The sequence below is a fragment of the Phoca vitulina genome, unplaced genomic scaffold (assembly GCF_004348235.1).
Source record: "Phoca vitulina isolate PV1807 unplaced genomic scaffold, GSC_HSeal_1.0 scaffold18, whole genome shotgun sequence".
NCBI lineage: Eukaryota > Metazoa > Chordata > Mammalia > Carnivora > Phocidae > Phoca > Phoca vitulina.
Genome location: NW_022589721.1, coordinates 28,390,410 through 28,412,831, shown reverse-complemented (window position 1 = coordinate 28,412,831; position 22,422 = coordinate 28,390,410). Strand labels below are relative to the sequence as shown.

Here is a 22,422-nt window from a genome sequence, read left to right as displayed (position 1 = left end):
AAACTAAAAAGGAAGTGAAAAGGTATCTGATCGGCAGAAAGAGATGTCATGAAGTTCAGTGACAATTTACTGAGCCCTTACAACATGCTACCAATGCTCCCCAGAAAACACCTGGATGGGACGGACAAGTCCACATGGACTCTGGGGTCAGGCAGCCCTGGACTCAATAAATGGTGGTTATGTTACTGAATCGTGTCATGATGCTGACTCCTCAAGAAGTACATACATGTGGATACTCACAACACAACGTATACATTTTAATCACTTTAAGAAAAGTACAGATGAAATATTACAAAATTTAAAGGAGGCAGTAAACATTTCTAGGCCCAAGATCAAGAGGAACTTGACCATAAGCAGTATGTTAGCAGAGCCTAAACGAGCAGGCCTGGATCTGTGCAGGGACATCCTATGCATGGGGAACAGCATGATCAGAGCTTTGTAGATGGATCTATGGTAATGTCTGCAAAGACTACAAAGTAACAGAGTGGCAGAAGCATAAGGTACAAAGGGGGGGTTGTCTGGTGACAGGGCTGAAGAGGCAGGCAGGCAGACCGCAGGCAAGTCAGGAAGGGCTTGCAATGAATGCTGTGCTAAATAGCAGCTCCTTCAGGACAGCTGGGAAGCCTGGGGCACTTACATTGGAAGGAGAGAAACTGCATCCCACAGCAGTGCCCAACGGCTATTCTGTTCTAACTGATGATTCCATGTCCATGGCTATTTGTGTTAAGGCTAAACTACTTTAATAAACAAAGAAGCTACAAAAAGGCTGTACAGGATTGAAAAGATATGATAAAGAAAAAGTGGGTTTTGAGACCTCTATAGGCCTCTCTATGGTAGCTACCCACATCAGAAGAGGGAAGCAAGTTAAAAACCTCAACAATTCATGCAAAAAGTACAAGATGTGCTGGCATAAACTTTAATGAAAAAACTCACATATTATATGTTAAACCTAGGGCCAGAGGCTGAAGACTGCAGAAAGTGAGAATCCCCAAAGAACAGCACCCCAAAATGTCTTCTTGTGACAACAAAGTCATCTTATTCTGAGACTAAAATGTGAAAGAAAATTCTGTTATACAATACCTATGAAAGAAGAAACAACCAAAGAAATCCCTACATTACCACTTTTCTACAAGACAGGATGAAAAAGACTGACAAGCTACATGTTGGGGCATCTGGTAAACAGATATAAATCTTACTGAAGGATGGGTAGAAATGTAGGATTTCAAATTTCTTTTCCTCTAATCTACTTGTAGCTTAAATCTCTTGAATTCATTCCTACCTCCCCCTCAAATGCATTTAGATCTCTTAAACATTCTCTGATACCGTTTCAGTTTCTTGCTCAACAGCTACATGTGATTCTTCTCAAAATGACCTTTACAACTCATAGAAATAATATGTTAACAGGGGATATTTTTGCCTGAAACAAGAATCACATCATGACTGATATTTTCTGTGGACTTTTAAAAGTCTTAATGCCAGGACATCACACCTTTATGTATGTTCATGAGTCACCAATCAGATATATTCAAAGGCCCTAAACTCTAAGAAAGAAAATATTACAAAATAAAGGGAACAGGGCTCCAAAAATCAGCCAATGCTGTTTATGTCTATTTTATAAATTGTTCGTTCAGCCATGCACTATATTGCATATGATATAAGCAGAAAAAGAGATGGAGGTCAGCATTTATTGAGAGGCTCCTGAATATCAGACAAGTATATTTTAGACACTTTTAAATATGTCCTAATTAATCTTTGAGGGAGGTAACAAACACAGGAGGGTCTTTTCTTGCCTCTCAAGGCAATAAATGGAAGTAATAGGCAGTGTATCCATAAGTGATTAAAAGTCCATGTTTTTGACTATAGCGATAGCATTACATTCTTCAATGAGAATATTTAATTCAAGTTCAATATACTTCATATAAACTTCCACCGACTCCTGGTCAATCATTTTACTCATCTTCCCAAAGCACTCATGCCATGCTACTCTGCAGCATTTACCACAACTGCTGAGCTCTGTCTCAATCATGGCTAATTTCCACCACTCAGGACGGTGCTGTGGATGTATCCAGTACTGGATGAATAAATGAATGCATTTGTCTTCAACAATCATAAGATACGAATTCTCTGCTGATTTTTACCATGAAGTAGTTAAGTGACCTTTAGCAAACTACAAGTGTTCTGAGTTTTATTTTCCATTTCTTCCAGGAAATATTTTCTGAGCTCTCTCCCTCTGCCCACCCCAGTGCAGCCAGCCGCTACCTCTAACTGGGACCAACAGCCCCTGAGACAAGGGGCGTGTGATATCTGCTTCCTTTCCAGGCAATCCCTCCTCTGAGGGGCCCTTGTTCCTGTCCATTTCAAAACCTACTCCTATCATCCTCCACTGGCCCTATCAGCTTTGATGTTCAAGTTCTGTTTGGTCTCCTCCACATAGAACAGCCTCCAATAATATCACCTCATCTAATCACTTTATTAAAAAAAAAAAAAAAAGATTGAAACCAAACTTCTACAGGATCCTGGCTTATCAGACCTCACAATGAACTGCATTTCTCTCGCTGACCACTGCACTACTTTTGTCTCTTCTTGAAATCCTTTTGTTCGGGTTTTTAGGGCTAAGCCTGACCAACCCTTAGCAGTTGCAGTGATTTTCTGAGATCAGTGATAAACTATCTTCAATTAAGAGATGCAGTATCATTAAATATGACAACATGATTTTCTATGGAAAAATTCTGAAGGTAATTGTAGCCAATATATAACAGTTTAACTCCATCTTGGAACTAAAAAAAGTAAACTTTACTGTAAATGTAACAAATATTTTCTATTTCATTTTAACTTTGTGGAAATGTAAGTGGGGTAAGAGCTCTAGCAAGGAAGGAGGCCGGATAAAAGGAAACTGCTTAAAAAAATTTTTTATTGCCATCTAATACAAAAAGTGTCTTTGATCAAGTAAAAATCTAAGTAAATTTCCTCCTCCAGGGAAAGATAAAAACTCAAGAAGCAGAAGTAAGATAAATGAGCTTAAGACACTCTGATGTGTTTCTAGAGTAAAAATTAATAGTTTTTAAAAGTGCAATCAAAATAAAAACTAAGATGTGTAGATCCTGTGCCTTAACAAAAACATGACCTGCTGGCTATATTCTGTATCTAGGATTTTATATCTTCAAAAAGAGGAGATTATAATGAAAGACAAAGTTACAGATAAGAGTTGCAATTTCCATTTTGTGTAACGGGACACACACACACATAGCTGAGTGCATTAGGAGTTTTATTTTTTTATTTTTTATTTTTTTTTTAAAGATTTTATTTATTTATTCATGAGAGACAGAAAGAGAGAGAGGCAGAGGCAGAGGGAGAAGCAGGCTCCCGCCGAGCAGGGAGCCCAATGCGGGACTCGATCCCAGGACCCTGGGATCATGACCTGAGCCGAAGGCAGACGCTTAACCGACTGAGCCACCCAGGCGCCCCGCATTAGGAGTTTTAAAGGCATCAAGGTACATTTGTGGGAAGACAGGAGTTAAAAATAGGTGGAAGTGGACTTAAATGACATCTCCGACACCTTGAAGCTGTGTGACTTTAGTCAAACTGCTTAATCTTTGACACTCTCTTTATTGGCCAAATGTAGACACTGATCCCACTATGTAGGACTGCCATAAGCAACTAAAACAGAAGACAAATACAAATAATGCCTGGCAGGCAGTCGATACTTTTATTACCTATTAATATTGTTATCTTTATGTACTTTTAAGTGACCCTCCCCCAGGCCACACACACACACACACACACTGAAAATACCTACTTTTCCCAACTGAAATCTGCAACGTTCTTTGCTTTCCTCCACATCATTCACCTAGAACGGGCACCAAAACTGACCTGTGGCTGTAGTAGGGTTAAGAGAAATATGAACAGCAAGTCAATTCTAAGAGTAAGCGCAATGAGTAGGAGTAAGACCTAGAGTAAGACCTAGATCTAACCCGCATTTACAGTCATGAGGATTCTTTCAAAGGACAATACCCAATGCCCAGTACTGAACAGGACAGAGGGAGACAGGTAGGTAAGAGTGCGCCAAAGTGGCCACCACAGGAACCAGTGCACCCTCCCTCCTCACTCCAGACCAGACGGTGAGCCTGGGCGGGGGGATGGGAGGGGATGGGGGGGGGGGGATGCCTTAATACCTTTCATTCTTCTGTAGCCTTCATATTTCAGAGTAAATGCTCAATATGTTTCAGATAACTAAATGAATCAGTGGTTAACATATGTGTGCTGAGTTACTCAAAAAGAACAAGAAAACCAATTTTCACTCATCGGTTCAAAATCATTTCATTCATCTATTTATTGGATGCCTTTCACATGCCAGGGGTCACACTGGCTGCAGAGCTCTTTCAGAAACAAGACAGAGTTCCAGTGATCAAAAAACTTAAAGAGCGAGGAAGGCAGACATTAGGGAGATAATTATAGCAAAGGGTGCTGGGTGTCCTGACAGGTGAGTGCACAGGCTAAGAAAGACATTAGCAGAAGAGCTCAATCCAGTCTACCTCAGGGTCAAAGAAGGCACACGGAGGCTAAGACTTGTTGAAAGATTTTCAACACAAGAATTATGTGCTCTGCTCTGACTGTTACAAGATCAATTTGGCTCTCACCTGCCAGGTGAGGAACAAGCCAGCAAGGCAGGTGATCCACTTAGGACACTGCTGCAGAGACATTTCTTAATTATGACCAAAAGCACTAGTACTCATCAACCCCAAAATCCCCAAAGAAAGTGTATTTTATGTACTACGGCTTCAATCCCACCAAGCAATGCAATATGGATGACTATAACCAGTTTTTTTTCATCTTTGGGTTTGTGAACATCTTGAAGCCCATTCATTCTGTTCATAGACAGCCATGCAATATCCTTAAATGAACACATGAGCATAAGAATTGGACCACAAACCACAGGGCAGCATAAAGAAAAGGGTGTTCTGTGCCATGGCGATTTAGTGCCAAAGGACAGGGCTGCTTCCTGTTTTACCATCACATACAAATTATCTGATAGTGACCCAATTAGTCACAGAACAATCATATATTTTTGAGAAGTTAGATGGAAGAGTACCCAAAAAATGGCTAATTTCTAGCCTTATGATATCAGGTAAGTTACTTATCCACTTGGTTACATGCTCCTCGCTTGTAAAAGTGAGGAAAATACTACTTACTTTTCATGGGTTACTGAAAAACATAAGTTTAGTGCATAAAGAAAACCTACTCACCACAGTACTTTTTAATAAATGCTGTTTTTAGATACATTCACATTAAAGCATATTGACAATTTCTTCACTTGTACAGACGTGGCCTGATGCCCTTACAAATCACCCACCTTCCACTCCCAGTCCCAGCCTAAGAAAGGAGCTTTCAGGTCCGCTGTCTGTATTAGTAACAGACCACAAGAGACGCCGATGTTAAAGGTAATAAGGTTGAATTCACGCAGAAAGGAAAAATTTACAAACTTCGAAAGCTTTCAAAACAGCCATTCAAACGAAGCATAAAGAAGAAAGAGGGGCACACAGAGCAGGCTGCTCTGGTCCTGAGAGCACACCTTCTTCTCAGAAATACCCTTATAAACCTACCATTCGGACACACGGAGCATTTCCGGCATGCCCACTAGTGAGCGTGGTGGGTCTCCTGTGGCCCCGAAACAGCAGCCTGGGAGTGAAGGAGGGATAACCGTGCCGCTGTGCTCCTAAGACTAGCAGGAAACCGTGCTTGTACTCATCACACGTCAAATCCACAGAAGGTGGCAATTTCTGTGCTAGTCCCCCACAGAGACAGGAGAGTCTAAGTTCCCCTTACATCTGGCCTCACTTAACCAAATGAAAAGCAGCAGCAGAGGTGGCACGCTGGGACTTCCAGGGCGAGGTCGTAAGCAGCATTTCAGGTGGTGCCTGAGCCTCTGGAAATACGCACTCTTGGTACACTCCCCCTGGGAACCCTGCTCCCCGGGCACTAAGAATCTGGGCCATGAGGGGGTGATGGGCAGACGGGGTGGTCACCCACCCACCACGGCCACGCTCCCAGCCACCTGGAGCCAGCAGCACCTCCTGGTGCTGGAGGGAGCAGCCTAGACGCTGGCCCCGTCAGGCCTTCAGATGCTGCAAGCCGGGCCACAGTCTCACTGCCACCTCGGGGGAGCTCCCGAGTGAGAGCCACTCAGCTGAATCCCGTCAACCCACAGAACTGTGCGCTCACACCACACTGTCTTGCACCACTTTAAGTCTGGGTGGTTTATTACACAGCAATAAACAGCATGAATATACCGGGTCATGCGGATTTCAAGTTAAGGATTATTACACCAAGGCAGCCACTTGCCTAAGTATTAACTAGCCTCCCCCATGTTCAATTTGGCAGATTAAAAACAAAACAAACAAAAAAAACCCTAGTACTTGTTGGAAAACAAAACAACAACAACTGCTTCTGGAGAGTTTTCTTCAATTCACTGATCTATCTCCTGGATAAGCTTTCTCTCTGTTTGCATGACCTTCCTGCCCCCTGCAGTTTTCCTCCCATTTCAGCATCCTTGCTCCTATCTATCTGTCCGACTCTACAGTTAATGTGCCCTTAGCTCATCTGCATGGTCTACCCTGAGTTCCCTGGAAAGGAACACTTTCTCTGTAGCTCATATTTACATTTCAAAAGGAATATTTACTCGCTTAAACTATGCTTTGTAAAATATTTAAAATACCACACATCTATGCTTAAAATGCAATGTCTATATAGTTCAGTGATTCAATTCTGAAGTTCTCTAATCATGTCCCTGAGGCAAAAACAGGCTGTTCACACACGGCTCTTGTCCCAACACTCACTCATCTGGTTATGCATCATTCTTCCCGCCCATGTGCCACGGATTGTGCCTCCACCAGGGAAACCACACTGAAGAACCAGCCTCCGACCTGAAGGCACTCAGCCTTGGTTAGAACAAACAGACAAAAAGACAAAATCAGGATACAACCCAGTAAAGGAATATGAAACCACAACGGACCCACAAACACTAGGGTGGTGTAACTGCATTCAGTAAGGAGGCATGATCACCTTTCTGACTGATGCAGCACACTGATCCCGACTAAACTCATGCTGTACTTCTTCTAGTTGTAATTCAGCCATTTCCTGGGGTCCGGAAGGAATTCACTGCTTACACTTCAGAGCCTAGCAGGCTGAGGTACATCTTCTACATCTTCCACCCAGGGTGTAGACAGCAGGACAACATGGCTCGCTACTTAACACTGACAGAAGTTGGAAGATCTACAAAATAATTTTTGAGCCAGTTAGAAAGCTGATATGAAATTAGGTGAACTGAATCCTAAAGGGTGGCAAGCTCCTCCAAGGACAGATGGGACCCAAGAAATGATTTACCCTTGGCAAAGCACGAAAGTGGCAGCCATAAATAAAAGTATGAAGAAAACACCTGGAATTTTAACAAATTCTTAAGAGGCCGACTGTGAGCCAGTATGATAGTTTAAAATGCCTGGGAAAATACACCCACTCACCAACTATCCCCACAGGCCTCTACCAGGTGCTCAAGACCAGGGCAGAGCAGGAGACTTCAAGGACTGTTTCTGGATGGGACAAGCGGTGAGGAGATGCCACTGGGAGGCAGACAAAACAAAAAAGCCCTTCTGCATCCCAGATCCTTCTCTCACAAAGAGCAAAGGCATCCGCCACTGAGGCAGGGTACATAACCCTCACAATGCCTTCTTCCACCTGCAGTCAAAGGGTTAAGAAGCAAAGTCATAGCTCACTGAAGAGGGTAGGGGGTGAGCAGAACCCATTGGGGAAGATTTTAAAAATCCGTTTAAAAACAAACAAAACAGGGGCACCTGGGTGGCTCAGTCGTTAAGCATCTGCCTTCAGCTCAGGTCATGATCCCGGGATCCTGGGATCGAGCCCCGTATCGGGCTCCCTGCTCGGCAGGAGGCCTGCTTCTCCCTCTCCCACTCCCCCTGCTTGTGTTCCCTCTCTCGCTGCATCTCTCTCTGTCAAATAAATAAATAAATAAATAAATAAATAAATAAATAAATAAATCTTTAAAAAAATAAAAAAATAAAAACAAACAAAACAAAGCAAGTGAACAAACAAAAATCGGCCCCAACACATGTACTATATCGACAGCAGGCAAAAATGCATCTGCTACCAGAGGAAGGGCAGGAAACCAGACTGCTCAGGATCCTTCACTGAAACAAGGCTATTAATGTTTAGATTTGAAAGAAGAAAGTTTCAATTTAATGATGTAAGCTTCCACTTGAAGAAACCAGAAAATGAAGAGCAAACTAAGCCTAAGCAAGCAAAGAAAGGAAATAATAAAGAGCAGATATCAATGAAATTACAAAACTAAATCAATGAAACCAAAAGCTAATTATTTAAAAAGCTCAATAGTGATACAATAAATCATAATTTATCACAATAAAAATAATAAGCAGCCAGACTGATCAAGAAAAAAAAAATGATGACATAATTACCAATATCAGGAATAAGAGTGACATCACCAGAAATGTTACATTCATTGAAAGGATAAGAAAATATTATCAACAGTTTTGCATCAATACATTTGATAAGTTCAGTGAAATGGACAATTTCCTTAAGACACAAATTACCAAAGACCACTCAAGAAGAAAAAGGTAACATGAATAAGCCTCTATCTATTAAAGAAACTGAATTAATCATTTAAAAACTTCTCTCAGAGAAAACCCTAGGCCCAAATAGTTTCACTGGTGAATTCTACTAAACACATAAGGCAAAAATAATACCAACGGTACACAAACTCTTCCAAAATAGACAGGAAGAGTGAACACTTCCAAACTCATTTCATTAGGTTAATACAAAAATCAGACAAAGATTTTAGAAGAAAACTACATATCAATATCCCTTCATGAACAAGAATGAAAAAGCCCTTAACAGAATATTAACAGATTGAATTTAGCAGTATCTAAATAGAAGAATACATGATCACCAAGTGTAGATCATCCCGAGAAGATAAAGGCTTAACAATGGAAAATAATTCAATGTTTTTCATTATATCAACAAACTGAAAAAAGAAATTATATTCTGTTATTATTATTATATTCTATGTGAATAGATTTAGAAGAAGTATTTTTTTTAAATTTATTTTTTTACCCAGCATGGAGCCCAACCTGGGGCTTGAACTCACGAACCTGAGACTAAGACCCAAGCTGAGATCAACAGTTGGAAATTAACCAAAGGAGCCACCCAGGTGCCCCTAGAAAAAGTATTTTAAAATATTAAAACTCCATTATGAGAAAAATTATCTGTAAAATGGGAATAAAAGAAAACTTCCTCAATCTGATAAATAGCATCTATTAAATACTTACAGATAACATCACAATGATGGTGCAAGACTAATTCCCCCTCAAGATCAGGAACAAGGAAAGAATGTCCTCCTTCATCACATCCGTTCACTGATTTAGGGGTGGTGGGACAAGAGGGGGAGGGGATCCTAGCCAGTGCAGTAAGACAAGAAAAAGAATAAAAATAATTCAGACTGGAAAGGGAAAAGTAAAACTGCCTTTATTCACAGACAAAATGATCTAGAAAATCCCAAGGATTCTACAACAAAGCCACTAGAAGTACTAAGTGAGTTTACCTACAATGCTGGATATAGGGCACTATGTTACAATCAGCTATAATTCTAGGTACAAGTGTGCGTACACACACACACACACAACTTAAATAACATTTCAATAGCATCAAAAATATGAAATAGGGATTTTTAACAAAACATATGTAAGACTGATATATTAAAAGCTACAAAATGCTGTTAGTAGAAATTTTAAAAGTTCCAAATAAATGAAAATATATATCACATCCATGGGTCAGAAGACTCACATTGTTAGGATGCCAATTCTCCCAAATTTGATTTATTAATTTAATACAATTCCCTATCAAAAGCCCAGGAGTTTTTCTATAGAATTGGTAAGCTAACTTAAAAATGTATTTATGCATGATTTTTGACAAAGATTCAAAGGTAATTCAGTAGAGAAAGACAGTCATTTCAACAAATTGTGCTAGAACAATTAGATATACATAAGCAAACCAATTAATCTCAAGCTTGCTCTATACAAAAAATAACTTGTAATAGAACACAAACCTATATATTCCATTTCTGCTTGCCATTTCCTTTGATACATCTTAACTCTTCATACACAGAGCTTTCTCTAAGTGGATTAGTTCAATAGATATACAAGTACTTTTAATTACTGTCAGAAAGTAAATGAAAAATGCATTTTTTTTAATTTAACATATACAAAGTTCAGCTGAAAAGTATAATATAGGGCAAAGTACTGCAACTCACAGATCTTATGCTAATAATCCTGTATATTTGTTCAGCAGAACCCACTACTCAAAAGGTCTCTGTATCCACTATGTCATATTAATGCATCATAGCATCCCTGGTTTTCAACAAATGGTTATCAGCATTCCATTTGGTACTTCCAGTCTTGAGATTTATCGGGTTACCGATCTATATGTTTGTCAAATAATCACAGAAGGGTGATTGTGGGTAGGGAAAATATACAGTAGATATCAAAACCTATCCTTATAAAATTAGTGTGACTTTTCCTGTTACCAAAATATTCTTAAATGTACAAAAGAGTTACCAAAATATTCTTAAATGTACAAAAGAGTTAATTATAAAATAGCCTACTTTATTGCATTATGACAGTAGTTCATACAGAGTAAGCAATTACTAAGTAGACAACCAGAACAACATCTAGCAATGTGTGAGTAGCTATTGGCCATGAAATTTAATTTATTCAGGGAACAAGACTTTCTAGAGTCCCTGCAAATGTACTAAGCATTATCCTAGATGCAGAACATGGTCTCACAAATCCAACCGTTTCCCATCTTTTCGATCGTAGGACCCCTTTAGACTTAGACTCATAGAAATATTTAAGAACCTCAGAGAGCTTTTAATTTGCATGTCATAATCTATTAATATTTACCATATTCTAAATTAAAACTGAGAAACTTAAAAACATTAATTTAAAAATAACAAAAATAAATGATTACATTTTAAAATAAAAGCATATTTTCATGGAAATAACTGCAGTTTCCAGAAAAAGAAGAAAAAGAAAAAAATCAAGAAGAATGGCACTATTTCAATTCTGCACACTTCTTTAATGACTGTCTTAAAAAAAAGACAGCTGAATTCTCTTATCTCTTCCGTGTTTCAACTACTACAAAAATGTTGTTATGAGAGCATAAGAAAAAAAATCCACACAGGCATGCATCTGTAAAAAGGAGGTGTCTTTCCAGACAACTGTGGATATTCTTTGTACACCACAACTCAATAAGCACTAATTTCTTAAAGGTGAGTTGCAATAAGAAACTGTATCAGTGAACTTTTCATACTCTGTTAAACTATAACCTATTTGGTCTATCTTGTACTAGAATGAATCTATACTCATGCGTAACTTTGTAACATCACACATGCTCATTTAAAAAATACTGCCTTTTTATGTAGATCTTCCAAATGCAAAAAAAAAATTTACAATATAAAAAAGCACATTTGTTTATATCATTACTCTCCTCAGAATCTATTATTAGGAAGCAGTTAAGCATGTACTTAGAATTTCCAAAAATCTAATTTTCATTTGAAAGCTCAAATTTTATCATTGACAACAAAAACTATGAGCTACTTAGGCTCATTTTTGAGAAAAAGTCTGTAAAATACTCAAATCTGAATAATCCTTACTTATCTGTCAATGTCAATCTTTCTTTTGAGTAAAAATGGATTTTTATGGAAAAAAAAGTGGCTAGTTCAGCTAACAACTCAAACAACCACACAAATGTTTTTTCCTTGAGACAACTATTTACTACTAGGGTATCCATGAGAAGTACTGTACACAGGTTTCCCTTTTTGTCACAAGGAATATTAAAAAGAAATGTATCCAAAGGGGGACACTCAATAGCATTAACAATTTCTACCGCTCCAACAAGAACATTCTTAAGTGAAACTGGTTTGTTTTTGTTTGTTTTGTTTTGTTTTTCCCTGCAGCACCTGGTATTGGTGAAGAATAAAATTACTATCAAGTACAGTTTGGTGCCACTGTCTTGATATTTGTGCTGAGGGGCCAGGAATTTTCTCTGCATTACTTTTGCATTACCAGTAAAAGTGTTTACACAATAAAAAAGCCAAAAACATCACCTTCTTGGAAAAAATTGTTTTGACCTCACAGACCCCCTTCAGGGATTCATGGACCACACTTTTGAGAACTACTGCATTAACCTATTGATGAAACTAAGTCAACTCTCCCATGGGTCTTCAACCAATAGGATAACTGACTCTTATCTTTTGGGGCTCTCTGGTTCTTAGCTTTATAACCATACCAATTTTCTTACATCGTAAGTTAAAAATGAAACATACATACACATACACAATGTGTACCTTTACCCAGACTAAATATTTACCTGCATGAAAATAAAGCTTAGCTAACTGAATGCATGAATTCCAGTTCATTTTCTTCATCTTGCTTTTTTTTTTTTTTTCTTGGAAAGGGAAACATTCTCATTTTTTCTAAAACCCAAAGAATTCTCTCTAGCTAAGTAACAGTGGTTGGAGGCAACATAATGAGCCTGTCCCTGCCAGGGAGAAGGTAGGGAGGCTCTCAGACTCACCAAGAGCTGTGTTGAGAAAGGACTTCTCACTCCGAGGGCAACTTGGAAAGGAAGGGGCTCTATTCCAAAGAGGGAGGGGAGGCAAGGTAAGTCTATGAGGGTAATTAGTTCATTTACATTACTGGGTTAACTAGAAATTTAAGGGTCAGCTTGGAAACTAAGGGAAAGTAAGAAAGAAAATCAACATCTATTAATACGTTACCATGTACTGAAAACTTACTGATGGCATTTAAAGCTCACAACCCCTTGTATTTCACAAAGCTAGTGAGTCACAGGCTGGTCAAACACAACCGCATATGCCAACTCCAAAGCCCACGGTGACTCACACCTTTAGTAATGTGATTTTTGTATTGAAAGACGTGTCAAATTCCCAGTAACAATTTGATTTAGAACAGGGTTAGAAAACTTTGTGTGAAAGGTCAGATGGTAGATATTTTAGGCTTTGCAAGTCATAAGTCTGTTAGAGCTTTAATTCTGTCGTAGCACAAAACCTACGGTGAAATTACAGGCAACAGCTAAACACATGAATGTGTCGCTTTTCTACCAAGACTTTATTTATGGACACTGATATTTGAATTTCAAGGAACTTTCACATGTCAAGAAATTTTTTTTTCAACCATTCTTAGCTTGCAAGTCTTAAAAAAAAGCCAGATTTGGCTGACAGGCCAAAGACTGTGAATCCTGATTTAGAACATACAGGCTGGAGACTGCTGTTAAGTATTTTATAAAATTCAAGTATATTACTTACACATTCTTCGTATCTTCAAAACACTTTTTTAGCTTTCCTCACATTTTAAGCTAATGATAGATATAAAAGTATCAGAAGCCAGAATAAAGGAATTTTATTTCTAGTTGTGATAATGACTTACTCAACAAGAAGATACTTTTGTATTAACTCTATTCACTCTTGTGATCAGTTTCTGCTCAGGAGAACACTTACAGTAAATGTTTATATTTAAAAAAAAAACAATTGAACATATTTTCTGAAATATTGGAAAAACACACAATCCATTCTTCAGTTTTGAGATGCCAACTTTTTAGCCACTTGGTTGAAGAACCTCCTGATCAAAAACTCTTTAAAAACCAAGGGGAATATTTACTCCACTGAGTTATTAGAAGAATCACATGAGCTAATGCAGTAAGCACATACTACCACACAGCATATATTTAATGAATATTATCCGATACCGTGCTTACAAAATAGCAAAAACAAAGTCAATATTCTAAAGGAGTAACTTGAACTAGGTTCAATTTTTTTTTAATGCACAAAGAAGTTCACTGCAGTGCTATTTATAAAAACAGGGAACACTGGAAATCGTTTCTGTAAAATGAAAATCATTCAGTAAAATACTAAGTATCTACAAAATGAATTATAGGACTTTTTTTTAATTCAGAAAAAAATCAAAATTTTACATTTTAAAACAAGGTTCTGATTCTGGCTTCAGTGAAAGTGGAATTAAGCCCGTTCCACCAGGTATCTCCCAGGAATGCGAGCAAAGCCTGGATAGAGTGCAGAGAGCAGTCATCTAAAGGGCTTTAAAAGAAATGGCAGCAGGAGAACTGGGGAAAGAAACCAGAAACTGAAGTAAAATCCACCCAGTGATAAGTGCCTCTTTTGTTTTCCTTCCATTTCTCCCATCCTGGACTTAAACGCAGCCCCAAATCTAGAATTCCGTACCAGTGATCGACAGAAAAAGCACCAAGAACAGCCTTCTCTTTCCGGTCTGAGGAGCAGGAAAGGGAGCTCTAAGGATCAGAGAAGGCTGGGAAAATCCTCCAGGTAAGTCTAGTTCTTTAGGTTGTTTATCCTTTCTCTCCTGCCCCTGCTACCAGGCAATCCCACAGCAGTGAAGGCAAGAGCAGCTGAGGCCTTCTTCATCTCCAGCCCCAGCCTGCGTACCCCTAGCTTATTCTCAACCTGGAAGACTCGACTCAGGCATCACCTTCTACTGGAAAGCCGTTTCTTACACCCCGGTCTGGGTTACGTGTATGTCTCTGGGCTCCTCTGAGGCCCTCTACTGTAGTTCCATCTACAGGGGACAGTCCCTTTGACCCCACTAACTGAAATGCCCTAGTCTGGACCTGAGAGAACTGACTGTTGCTGGATATCCACTTTGGGTTTCCTTGTATGTGCCCATCCTCCCACTATAACTCTAGTTCTGCCAGAGGAGGGTCCTGGACACACTGCTCATGAGTGTGGCCCTCGTGCCAAGAATGAGGCCAGTATATGGAAGACAAGAAATGCAGGTGACGTGAATAAATGGGCATCCCCAAACGGTCTTCCTTTCTGATAACAAAGTATTGTCATACCTGACATTTTCAAACCCTGAACACTTCACAAGCACACACAAGGTTCTAAAACATGGTATTTAAGGACCTTTCCATACTGGTCAGCATGTCACCTTCCATACAAGCCACCCACCAGGCTGCTAGGAAAAATTCTTATTTTAAACAATTCTTTTTTTAATTTGAATGAAGCTTGAGAAAATAACAAGACATGGTGGCCCATGCAAATTATCATCACATTCTGTGTAGTTTTCTCAATTACTTTACTTCAATCATATTTATACTGTTTTATTACAAGTGTATATGTGGCCCTTCTGCTTCTGGGGTCAGCATTTGCCTTCTCACGTGGGTCTCTATGGCTGGCTTCTGGATTCCATCTGCTCTCCCAACTTCACCCGCACTTCGGTGCTGGCGAGCCCGCACCATCTTCACTGGGTCGGACCTCTTCATGCACACCAGACCTAGGTAAGTGTGGTCTCACCAGCCAACACAGACTGAGTACTTCCTATGCCTAAGGCACTTGACAATAATTCTTTAACCTTTGCAACAACCCAAAGAGGGAAGTTTTGATATTCCCACCAGAAGACAGGGGTCCACAGCCAAGCTGCCCTGCCCAGCCGCCGGATGTCCCCACTTGACTCGCTTCCGTTGTCCCCCTGCCTACATTCCTCAACTTTGAAAGTGGCACTACTGTACACTTTGGGGACTCTTTGGGAACTGATGGAAAATAAAATGTTAAAAATTATTTATTTCATTCTAAAATATCATTCACAATAAGTACACCCACCAAGTGGCACATGGCATATATTACATAAATATTAGATACACAGATAAAATCAAATGCTAAGTGCCATTTATTTCCAATACCATTACTTTCATCACCTATTTTAATGATTTGTGTTTAAATCTAAAGGTATTACCCAAAGAAGTAGTTTAAAAAATTCCAACACAAAACAAACAAACAAACACAGAGAACATTTCTCCATTATTCACTGTTAATGTTGGCTGACACTGAGGTTCAGGATTCCTACCCCAGTGACACCTGGTTCTCTCAGTAACATGCCCTCAGTCTGCTCCCTGGCTTTCCTCTTAACACCTGATTACACAATACCTTGTATCAGTCACTCACTTTCATATTATTCAACTTTTCAAAGCTGATTATAAAATACGTTGAATACCACACCTGTGTATCAACAGCCCTGAAGATACCCATGGTGATACCCAAGCACTCTGACTTTGTGTTACACTTGATAAACTGAGAGTCTTTCTCATTCTTCCATCTTATCAACCATTATCTCCATGTTAGAGGTGAGGAGGAAGAAGAGCAGAGCAGAGAAGTAAGTTACCTGAGTCACAAGGTTCAAAGGTGGGCTCTATACTACCAGAAGTGTGCAGGCCCGGAGGCAGGAAGGGCAGGTACTTTCTTGCAGGTAACATTTCCAGAACCAGAACACTGCACTTAACAAAGACTAGTCAATTTCCTCCAGCAAAAAGCTACAAACATGTCTAAACTAAGGGACACTGGGTGGACATGTTCCTTTTCAGAGCTGGAGAGGTCATCAAAACCAACAGTGACTGGCACTGAACTGTAAGGCGCTTCTCTAGATGCAGAAACAAGTCGTCAGCTTCTCTCTCCCAAATAAGAACCCCAGTCCTCCACAGACACAAATACAAGTTCTGATGCACAGAGAGCTTGGAACCGTGCTAAGTGCCCTGCAACTGTGAAATGTTAAACTACTTCTCCATCTATATCAGATTACAGCTGAGGTCTTATATAGGGCAGCATGGAACGAGAGAGGAAAGGCACACATGTCAATATCACACGCCAAAGCAACAGGGCACCATGATTGATACGCAGTGTATCCATCGGTCACCAAGTGGACTGGAATCCTGCTCTCTGTCTAGCATGAGAGACAGAAGGGAATGAAACAGAAACAGGCCCTGATCTTGTGGGGGACTATGGCCTGCTAAGGGAGGCAGACTTTGTAAGGGAGAAGGAGGAAAGGGGTTGGACAGAATTACCTAAGAAAATAAGAAGTCCTGTAAATATATTACCAGCTATAATGTGATGATGATAATAAGTTAAAATAGCTGCTTCTGTATTCTGGCTGGTCATCCACCACCTGCAGGTACTTTATCGGGCCTCTACACATGACATCTCTCATTTTCAGAATAGACAACACTCATAAAATGTAACTTATCTAATGCACAGATAATAATCAGCATTGCTGGTACCTGAACTCAAGATTAGCTAAGCACAAACGCTCAACAACCTCCACTCGGAAACATTCATTAAGCATCAAGTATAAGCAGGAACTAACCATACACTTAGTCCACAGTAATAATCAAAACATGTCCTCTTTCCATATGCAATTCAAATCATGATGTTTAGGAGCCTCTCACTGAACACGGGCTCTTTTCCAGGCTTCTGATCATAGCCAGACTCCCAATCAGATATGAAATTCATGCCGTGAAAACCAGTAGCCCTGCATCTTCATCTTGCTCTGTTTCTCAACCCTCTCTATTGTTTTGTTTTGTTTTGCTTTTAAGATTTTTATTTATTTGAGAGAGAAAAGCAGACTTCCCAATATGGGGCTCAATCCCAGGACCCCAGGATCATGACCCGAGCCGAAGGTACCTGCTTAACCGACTGAGCCACCCAGGTACCCCTCAACCCTCTCTATTGTTGAAGATGGCATAATTTTTCAAAAAGATGCTGAGCACTAGGCTGACTCTTGCTATCCTTAACTTTCTCTAATCTCTGGATACTGAATCTAAATAGCAGTAAAAAAAAAAAGGGGGGAGGCATAATTTAATCTTTGTTTAAAGTGTCTTTATTAATAAGCTGAATTTAGAGTAGGTCTCTGGACTCCTTATCTCTGCCAGGCTGCAGGATCAAGTCACAATAAGAAGGGTATTTTCACAGCTTAATAAATGAAAGAAACACGATCTCTCCTGAAACCCATCATGTATACCTAATAAAGCTGATTATTCAATAGTTTGGCAATAACAATGAAAAGACCTATAAATGCACTTCCCTCTTAGTTCTTTTCTGAGATCAATATAGTAATAATCTCCACTTACCAAAAAGCATGATCAGTATGAGCAAGTGTACAAGTTAAAATTAAATACATAAAACTAAATACACAACTTTATGTAGAACTATATATGTTATTTTCTATAAATGTATTTATATACTATATGTATTTATTTTTCTCAAGATTAGTATCCAACATACATACACGTACGTAAATACCCATATACACATGCACAGCTAGCACACAGAGCAACCATTTCTGAAATATTTAGCACTGATTTTTTAAAAAGGTATCACTTTTGAAGCACTTCTACGGGACAAGGGTCAACAACGTTAAAACAATCCTTTAAGCCTAAGAATTATAAAGACTCCTCCAATTACTTTTAGGGCAATGTCCATGTTCTATCTGTTAGCACAGATACTGAAATGGAATTCAGGCAAGCTGACCCTTCTCTCCCTTCTTTACGGCAATCAACCAGAACCTACTGTGCTCTCTCCGGGTTCCATGAGTTCGTGCCGTTATCCATTCCCCCCTCTTCTCCTTCAATCCCATGTAAGCTTTAAATTCAGTCGGTGAAGTCCCCTTCCAAACATACCTGTGAGTTATAGGCCCCAAGTGCTGCTCCAGCAGCTGGGCCACACTTCCTTCAGGACACCCCCTCCCTCCTCCATCCAGCTCCTGCAGGGTCTAATACAACAGGTATTTAATAAATTCACTGATTCCACAAATATTTGCAGCCCACTATGTGCTAAGAAATCAACACTGAGCAGAGACACCACACTTGTCCTCTCAGACCTTAAAGAGTTAAGTATATTAACAACCACTGACAAAAGATGTCAAATGAGAACTATCCTTAGACATTACGTGTAAGATATTTGAATGATTTAAAATGTTGAAAAAAATAAAGACAAACATAAAGGAAAGAATACAGGAAGAAAATTTGTTTTACATAGATCTAAAGGTTCGAGATCAAAATACCAGATAGAAGAGAAAAATCTTTTTATACAAATTAGCTCAAACCATCCTCTTCCAAAAAAAGAGACAGAATAAAAGAGAAGAACTAACTTGCTTTTCTTTCATCAGAGATGCTTCTGAAAATAAGTATTTGTGTGCAGCTGATTCACGTTTGATCAGGTCTGATAAAAGTATTTCCGCAAATCTATTTCTGTCACAATTAATCATGTCAATTTATAACAAATACACACCATATAAGAATGAGTTTTGCTACATAGGTAAACATCACTGTTATTATTCAAACTATGTTCATATACTGAAAACACCTGGGAGACAAAACACAACACATCCATCCCTAAATATGCACAGATTACATATAAACAACTATTAACATGCCTTTCTGAGGGAGCTGAGAAAATCATTCAATTGTGCTCTGATCACTTAACTCTTCTCACTTAGGAAACAGAGAGGACATGCTCCCTGCCTAGGAGCAAACCTCTACTTTCTGGGAGGAGGCCACCCCTATGACCTCCCCATCACCACAAACAGGAGCTCAGAGAAGAATCTAGGGCAAGTAGGCTTCTCATAGACAAATGAGCCTACTGCCCCTTTAACAATCCTTCATCCAAAATGTTCACTCAACATCTTCTATGTGCCAAGCCCTGTTTTGACCATGTGGCATCAGCAGTAAATAATATAAAGACCTGCCCTCATGGAGTTTATGACCTGCAAAGGGGTGATGCCTTTAGAGAGAAAAATAAAGCATTATACATGGTACAGGACAGGGACTTGAGTCTCACTGACCTCTTCATTTGCTTCTCAAACCATGAGGTCGGCATGCTGACCCTGAGCCAGGACTGCCTGTGGACAGTGAGAAAGTTGTGTAGGTTCCAAAATGGAATGCATGAACCACACTGCTCAGGCATGTTGCTCTTTACTCTCTGGGCCCAGGGTCCAGGGTGGTCCTACTGCCTGGCACAGGTCAGTAACAAAGACACCAGGTAGAACCCAGGAGCTCAGGCCTCTGGTAGTGAAACAAGGATCCTGGCGTCTCTTTGTAAGCTATCCACTTTGAGTGCCTAGGCATATAAAAAAAAATATAGAAACCAGGGATGCCCACCAATCCTGTACATCTTACAGCGCTATTAAGAGTCTCCAGTGAAGTAACAGGTGAAAATCTTTGGTAAAAGCCCTGTAAAACGCTTTCAAATGCCATCATCATCGTCGTCACCATCATCATTTGGTCCCATTGGTGTGTGATTATAGCATTGAGCAATGGCTGATATTCTAAAAATTAACTTCCACCAAAAAGATTAAGCTACCATATGGACCCTTACATGAAAACCCTTCCTGCAAGGAGCAGAGCAAGAGTTTGCGTGGAAATGGTACCGACAACTAAGCAAGTGACCAAACAGAAAACAAACCCTGACAATCTCCAGGCAAACTGGCCACCGGGCGATGCGGCACCGGGTGTGACCCGCTCCCCTCATTCACACCACCTCTGCAAACCTCCAAACCTCTGCTCTTCTGGCTGGCCTGCTCTCCTCCAACCCTGCACACGGCTGGCAAACTCTTCCTCATCCTTCAAGGTCCAACGTAAAAAGCACCACCTCTGTGGCTTTCCTCGTCCCATCCAGCTGATTCCGGGTTTTCTCGTCAGCATTTGTTGGTTCGGTGTCTCTTACTGAACACCTACTACGTGCCTGTCACTGCCAGAGGTGCTGGAGCGCATGCTGTTCACATGCGGTCTCGATTCCAACAGGGAGGGGCGGACGACAAACGGGCCACATGTCAGACGGTAACGGGGTGCTCTGAAAACGGGACGGAGCGAGGAGGGAGCAGGCGCGGTCAGTGCATCCACCACGCTGCACACGGTGCCGCGGTCCGCGGGCCCACAGACCGCAGCGGCCTGCGTCCGCACAGCCCTCCGCAAACGCGACAGGAGAAGCCGCGGCTACCACGGACAGCTCCCGCCCCCCGGGCCAGGGGAGCTCCCGCGTCCGCGGGCTTCACCGCCGCTGGACCCGCGGAGCTACGTGCCACATGGGACCCACCTGGGGAGGGAGGGAGGGGTCCGGGCAGGGAGGGCCTACGCTACTTGTCCAGGACACACGGTCAGCAAGCAGGAGTGATAAGGCAGATTTGAACCCAAGCAATCTGACTCCAGAGGCCTCATCCTAGTCACAACCCAGTACTGTCTTTCCAAATACGGGACATTCGAAGGCATCTTACAGCAAGCCAAACTGGAATTGTGCATTTGTGCTCTCCTACACGTCTAGAAATGGCTTGTACTGGCCCCCAAACGGAGTCTCACAGCCCTGGACGGGGAGCGAGAATGAGCCGGTCACGACTGCATCCACACACGCCAAGCCCTCGGGGAGGCAGACAGCAGCTCGGGGAGGCAGACAGCAGCTCAGCTCCGCAGCACGCGCGGGGCAGGAAGCCCGCAAGGGCACAACCAGCACCTGGGCCTGATTCCTTTATAGCACAGCACACTCAGGAAATCGTCTGAATTCAGAGTATGAATCTGATTTGTGTACGGTATACTATTTAGTTCCGAAAACTCATTAGCTTCAAAGATTCTTAAAGCTCAGAAAAGGCGCTCCGCCCTCCGCCACAGCCACCATGTCAGCGCCCTCGTACCCGCGTTCCCGCAGCCGTCACAGGCCAGTGCGGGCGGCTGCAAGGCCCAGCCAGCGCGCCCAGGCAGCCGAGGGCGTTCATCTCCACAACCCATCACGCTCCGGGTCTGGTGCCGGACAACGATGCAACTGTAATAACGACCGGTTTGAGATGTTTCCGACAGGTCTGACCATTGTGCCACGTGTTTATTTATTTATTTTTTAAGATTTTATTTATTTGACAGAGAGATAAAGAGAGAGCACAGATAGGCAGAGTGGCAGGCAGAGGGTGAAGCAGGCTTCCCGCGGAGCAGGGAGCCCGATGCGGGGCTCGATCCCAGGACCCTGGGATCATGACCTGAGCCGAAGGCAGACGCTCAACCAACTGAGCCACCCATGCGCCCCTGTGCCACATGTTTAAAAGAAAGAAAAGGGTCCATAAAATATGATCAGCAACTTTCAAACGTAAGCTAGGTGCAAAGAGGACTGAATTAGTAAATACGACATTTTAGTAGAGAAAACCATCAGTTCTGACCTTTCTTTTCAATGGGAAAGGGGTAGAGAGAGAGGCAGGGAGGAGGGAGACAATGTCTGGAAATGCTAGGGGAAGAGAAAAAAACGATCTTGTCCCAGGAACCAGCAAAAGAACAGTAACAAGCCCCCATGATTTAATGCACTTTCTTTTCTAAATGATCTAAATGAGCTTTATGAAAAAGAAAGTATAAACACTGGCTGGGCACCTGCTACATGCCAGGCACTAGTCTGACTCTTGACAAATATTTCCTTTCCCGCCCCGACCTTCTCACCTCCCAACAGCACCACTAGCAGTGCTCTCCTCCTCAGCAGGTGTGGATTAACTTGCACGA

The 22,422-nt window shown here is 41.1% G+C and overlaps 1 protein-coding gene across 7 annotated transcripts in view; it reads right to left on the bottom strand.

The window, feature by feature from the left end:
• Nucleotides 1-22,422, bottom strand: part of KHDRBS3 (KH RNA binding domain containing, signal transduction associated 3) — a 199,774-nt gene that overhangs the window by 140,157 nt on the left and 37,195 nt on the right. The window contains exons 1-2 of one of the 7 annotated variants that reach the window (XR_004300835.1): nucleotides 9,354-9,814; nucleotides 7,060-7,269 (exon numbers count right to left, since the gene is read on the bottom strand). The exons of the other annotated variants lie outside the window; for them this stretch is intronic. The gene's annotated coding sequence lies outside the window, so the exon portion shown is untranslated. Of the gene's footprint in view, nucleotides 1-7,059; nucleotides 7,270-9,353; nucleotides 9,815-22,422 lie in introns of those variants that run through there. 7 annotated transcript variants of the gene reach the window in all.